The following is a 6,164-nucleotide window of genomic DNA, read 5'->3' as shown; positions in this document are numbered from 1 at the left end:
AGTGGCAGTTGGTGCTGCAGATGGGCCCCTCCGCTGCTCACACTCCTCGCTGTTTGCTCACAGGGGAGAGCCGGTAAAGCCTGGGCTGCCCTGCCTAGACGCATTGCAACGGGCTGACACCTGCCCACCGCCACTCTATGCTGAAAACGCTTCGGAGGTATTGATGAAAGTGGGAGGCGGCTAACATCAGCTAGAGCAGGTGACAGGATGGCCTACATGGCCTACAGACTTCCTCCGGACAGTCAGCCGCTGCCTCTCTCAACCGCGGACTGCAGTGCCCCTGCTTGACGGGTCCTGGTCTCCAGTCCCACCCATCCCTCTGCTCCAGTGCTGGAGACACGTGCGCAGCTGTCGAGGCACCGCTGTGCTGACTCGCCGACTCCCTGTTATTCCAGTCCCAGGCTTCCCACATTCTGACGCCCCTCAGGCCAGGCCCGCAGCGCCCCCAGCTCCCCTCGCCGGCAGCCTCAGGGGTGAGTAGAGAGGACTGAGGTGCAGTCTGCCCAGGAGCAGGGTTGAGGCAGAATTAGTGGGGCCGGTGCATACGGGATGCTTGCCTTGCTGCTGTCCGTATTCGAACCAGGGTGGGAAAAAATCAATTTTTTTTAAAATCAAAAATCAGATTTTTGTTATTTAAATCGGATTTTTTTGATAAAATGCTTTTTGAGGAAAAAAAAACTATCTCAAGATCGTTTTAATTAAGCTACATTATAGCACAAAGATATCTCCTCATGGAACAGGGATTATACATTCTAATTCTATAGTATGAGACAATGAATTCACGTCATGTTTAAGAAAAGTTTTGTAAATGAGTTCCAATAGTTCGTGGATTAGGGACCCAATCGTATGGGGCTCCAGGGGGTTCTGTATTGATTATTGAGTTATTCTTTCTAGCCACCCAACGGGACTCAGTGCTCAGTCTAGACGATACCAGCAGAGATGCTTAGTTTTGCAAGTTCTCAAACTGTGGATTTGTGTCTCCAGAGACAACATGCTTGTTAACAGTAAAAATGTTTTAAAAAATAAATAAGTAAATAATATCTAGAGGTGAGAAATAACAGACCTCAACCCTATTGTCCCTCTGCAAATTTGTGTTCACAGAGACAATCCCTTACTTCTCTCTAAAAGTGCAAAGTTTCAAAAAGTTCAATGAATAGAAGATTGTTGGGGTGGAATAGATCTGGACAAGGAGAAGAAGTCTGGAGATAAATGTGAGAAGCTAGAGACATATGCTTGTTTTGTTAAAATATTATATGTTTGCTATTGAAGAAAAACATCCAGAATACATAACGTTGTTGTTTTAGTTAAATAAAACAATTTAAATGTCTGTCTGGTGATGTTCTCCTCCTAATACAGCCTGGCAAGGAAATCCTCCAAATATTAATGATTAACCTGCTGAATTGGAGATAGTTCACCTCCCAATGACTTCATAAACATCTGCTTCAATTACCTTTGGTAAATGAAATAACCAAACAATCATTCATTTTCTGATATGGCTGTAAAACGAATCGGAAAAGTTTTCAAAATAAATCACTTAAAATGTATAGTGTGTTACCTTCTAAAAATGAAACCAACATCTATCTCTGAGTTGTGAAGAATATGTATGAAGGTTATAACAACCAACAAGAATGCACATTTATGTAGAAATCCACGATTAAATCGAGTCTTCCTGACTAGTGATTTAAACCCAATCCGCCCTGATTCTAACTGTCCTGTGAGTAAACAGAGACTTCAGCCTGCTAGTGCTGCCAAGCCAGCACCTTTCACTAGTGCTAAATTCACTTCAAGGAGAGACATGGAAGCTGCTAATGGAGCTGGAAGGGATTTCCCCCTGGGAGGAAGGCAAGCTGCCTTGGAAAGAAAGCCCTGAACAGCTCACTAGCACTTCCTCAGCCGTCCCCTGGGCTCAGGGCTTCAGGTTCAGCAAATCATAACAGAGTAAGATTTGCAATTCCAGCAGACTGACGTGGCGCAGTCTGGCATGAGGGCAGCTAGTCTGAAAGACATTGGAGCTGCCCCTTCCGCACCCAGAGCCTGCTAAAGCCTCGCCTAACACGGGCCCTTGCCCAGCAAAGGAGCTCTTTTCCCGGGAGACCACCAGTCAGAAATGGATCCTGGCAGCCGAGGGTGGGCTCGACCCATGTGTCAAACTTGCCACGATGGCCTTTTTAATTTTCATCCTGCCATAAGGAATTTCCAGTGCTTTTCTCATGACATCGACCAAACGTGGCATGGGAAAGGGAAGGCACTCAGCATTTATGAGGACAAGATGATCTGCCTTCTGCTTTTATTGGTTTCCTTCGTTAGCAAATTAGCTTGGGAACGCTCTCTCTGTCCCCCTGACTTTTCTGTCCCGAGTTCTAGAGTAACCCACAAGGACGGCCAGACTGGGTCAGACCAATGGTCCATTTAGCCCCGTACCCTGTCTTCTAACAGTGGCCAATGCCAGGTGCCCAGAGGGAATGAACAGAACAGGGAATCCTCAAGTGATCCCTCCCCTGTCGTCAACTCCCGTCAGTCAGAGGTTTAGGGACACCCAGAGTATGGGGCTGCGTCCTTGACCATCTTGGCCAATAGCCATTGATGGACCCATCCTCCATGAACTGATCTAGTTCTTTTTTGACCCCAGTTATACTTTTGGCCTTCACGTCTCCTGCAAGGAGCTCCACGGGCTGACTGCACTGTGTGAAGTCCTTCCTTGTGTTTGTTTTACACCTGCTACTTATTAATTTCATTGGGTGACCCCTGGTTCTTCTGTTATGTGACGGGGTAAATAACACTTCCCTGTTCGCTTTCCCCACTCCAGTCATGGGTTTATAGACCGCTAGCATAGCCTCCCTTAGCCTCCGCTTTTCCAAACCAAACAGTCCCAGTCTTTGTCATCTCGCCGCATGTGGAGGCTGTTCCATACCCCTAATCAGTTTGGTTGCCTCGCTCTGTACTCTCTCTTTTTTTAGGTGCCGTTACCAGAACTGCATGCAGGATTCCAGGTGTGGGCACACCAGAAATGTCTATATGGATTTATATACGTCTGATGTCACTGCCCATGGGAGCGTATCATCGAAAGCCAGCCACTCCGATACAAAGAAAGGGTCTGCGCCTAGTACTGGGATGGGTAGTTCATGGGGAAAACGACAAAGCACTATCCGAGCAAAACATGTAGGTTGCGTGATGCAGGTAGACAGCCTGTTTATTTATTCCTTCTGAATGACAAAAGTGTCATGTAAATACTTTCTTTCCTGTTAAACTGAGTACCAGGAAAACAGGCTGAGAAATGGCCTCACTGATAAAGCATGTGATGGTTAAAGTCCCTGCAAATTTAGAGCTCTGGGCCAGTCCAAGACTGTGAGACGAACTCCCCTGGGATTTAAGCACCACCTCAAACCTCACCACCTTCCATTGCAAGGCACTGTTATTCTACTTGACTTTGCTAATATAAACACTTAGCACATACCATACTTACTCTGTTCCCCCCCATGGGGAGAGAAAGAGAGAAAGAGCCACATGTGACAAATGCTAGTCACATCATTTAATGCACTGGTGGAGGGTGAGCAGATGCTGTGGTAATGGGCTTGGTATCAGAAGCCAGAGATAATAGAATTTTGCAGATTTGCATGTTGTTTTCAGCACCGTATATACTATCGAAATAACGTACTAACAGATGAGTCCATCTGAATGGCAGACTGCTCTTGACTGACGCCGGAATGTGTTGTCTAGTGTTTAGAACAGAGCATGGGAGTCAGTACTCTAGGGTTTGCGCCTCACTTCTATGGTAGCTCACCAGTGTTAGTAGGAGAAACCTAGGAGCCAGGATGCCTGGGTTCTGTTCTAGCTCCCGCCACAGTGCAGCCCTGGACATGTCACTTTTTCTCGGTCCCTTAGTCTGTCTCCCTGTAATATGGGGTGATGATGGTGACCCACATCACACAGGCGTCACCATGAATGACCGTAAAGTGCTTTGAGATCCTCAGAGGAAAGGCACTAGAGAAATGCAAAGCCCCATTCTCCCCTTAGACTGTTTATCGTTCACAGTAAAGGAAAGTGACCGAACATGGATCACGACAACTTTAAGCTGCCATTGTTGGGACTTCGAGGATGCCACAACTTACATGGCCCAAGGCTGGTTTTCAAATGAGAGAACTGACCTTTGCCAGCATCTTATTGTTTCGGGATTTCTCTGGGATTGTCTAACCCCCAAAAGCGGCAGCAACAAAAAGGGGTTTAACAGAATTGGTGGCAGGAAGATGAGGATGTTCAAGCATCAAACTGAGCTTTTAGGCAGCGTTCAGCACGTGAGCAGGACAATACGCGAAAGGGTCTAATTGGAGCTGGTCTCCAGGGTGTGCTCCAGTTCCCCGCTCTCTTTGCTGGGCTCTCCGCCCCAGCACAGAGCCACACTCCAATGCTGGGCTGCTTTCCTCTCACTTTCCCTCTCTCCACTCATTGTACCTGTATTGCCATTTAATGACTGGGGGAAGGTTACAGGTGCGCAGAGATGTCACCAATCTGATGGTCTCATGTTGCCCTCTAGCGGACAGTAGCTTACAAAGCATGTACCCACATTGGGGGAATCAGGGATTCATTACAACTTGAGCTGATAACGACCTGCCTCATAAGGCCCAGCTCAGCCCTCTCTTTTGCTACAAAGCTGCCCCATTTCTTTACAGGGGAGAAGCAATACCCCCCGCCCGGTCAGACCGGATATACCCGCTCTTCAATTTTCACTTGTGTTGAAAGGGCTTTGAGGGGGGGGGACTGCCCCCCATCACCCCAGCAAAGCACTAGAGGGAACGTGTTCTCACTCGATTGCCACACACACTGGAATGACAGCTGAATATTTCGCAGACTCGTGCAGCACATTTTGCGCTGCTGCCTGCTGCCCTTTCTCAGCTGGTATTGCCATGGAGGGCAACTGACACTCCTTCCTTATTCTACCCCAGCGATAGGGCCGATGTTGCAAGCAGCTAACAAACATCTTCCTCCAGGCTGGATTTCTTGAGCAGCAGGGAGCTGCATGGTTAGGGATACATCTACGAATCGACAAAACCGGGCTCTTGTTTAATGCTCTTGCTTTTAAGTTATGTTCTGATTCTCATTCAGGGCTATTTGCAATATCTGAGACCAGGGATCTTGTTCCCGGGTTGGTGGGGCTCTTCCTACCTGTAAGATCTTTGGGACACATACTGTGTATGGCCAGCACCTATGCTATTTAAATACAAATAACCAGTAATAACTGCTCCTCCTCCTCCAGCTGCTTCCCCCATCATTCAAGCCTCAGTTCAAAACCATCCTTTGCTTCCCTTTTATCTGTATTCAGCTACACTCTGTGCTCGATTTCTCATCAAGAAAATGAAAAAGACACATAAATCTTGTCTGGCAAATGCGTGATGGATCCCTGTAGTCAAATCTGCAGATTGCTATTACAGATGTGACACTCTGGTGTCTGGCTGCAGTGCAGAGGTTAAGATGAGATACTCTAGTTTTCAGAGGCTGTGGTTTTGCCACCCCCATTGGAAGGGGTGGGATCTTTACAGTCAAACAGACCACAACCTCAGGAAGATTTCACTGATATTCAGCCTGGATGATACATTTTCTTACATCTACCCCTATTCCTCCTAGCTATACCATTTGTCTGTCGCAAACACATTACTTGCTCCTTTGGCAGTGTTGCTGTTTGTTATGTTATGCAGCATCTTCGTGCGTGAGGGCAACACTCCATGTATCACTAATAAATAATATTCAGGCCCCCCGGCTGGCTAGAGATGGCAAAATCCAGCCTCACGGTGTGCAAGGCAAACGGGGCAGTTTGTGTACAGATGTGTTAGCAGCACCGTTCAGCATAGCTCACTGGACGTGAAGCACCTCACAATGGTTTCTCACGTCAGCCCTCCAAGGGGGCAGCATTTTCCCTTCCATGGGGGTGCAGCCTTTGTTAGTGTTAAGGAAATGATGCTCTACGCAGAGCCCCAAGTACCCTATAGCCCCGCGCTGCCCACGGCAGGCCGGAGTCCTTAGCCACCGCACCATGCCCTGCAAGCCGCTAAACTGCCGGGGTGGGTGGGTTCCCGGGCATCAGACCCTGCCACCGGGGCGGCTGCAGTGAGATCACCCAGGTGCCAGAGCCAGGCCCCGCCAGGAAGCGGCTGCCAGTCACAGAGCTGGGC

Source organism: Mauremys mutica, chromosome 25 (genome assembly GCF_020497125.1).
Source record: "Mauremys mutica isolate MM-2020 ecotype Southern chromosome 25, ASM2049712v1, whole genome shotgun sequence".
In the NCBI taxonomy this organism is placed as follows: Eukaryota; Metazoa; Chordata; order Testudines; family Geoemydidae; genus Mauremys; species Mauremys mutica.
The sequence above is the reverse complement of the archived record's forward strand: the minus strand, read 5'-3'. Positions refer to the sequence as shown.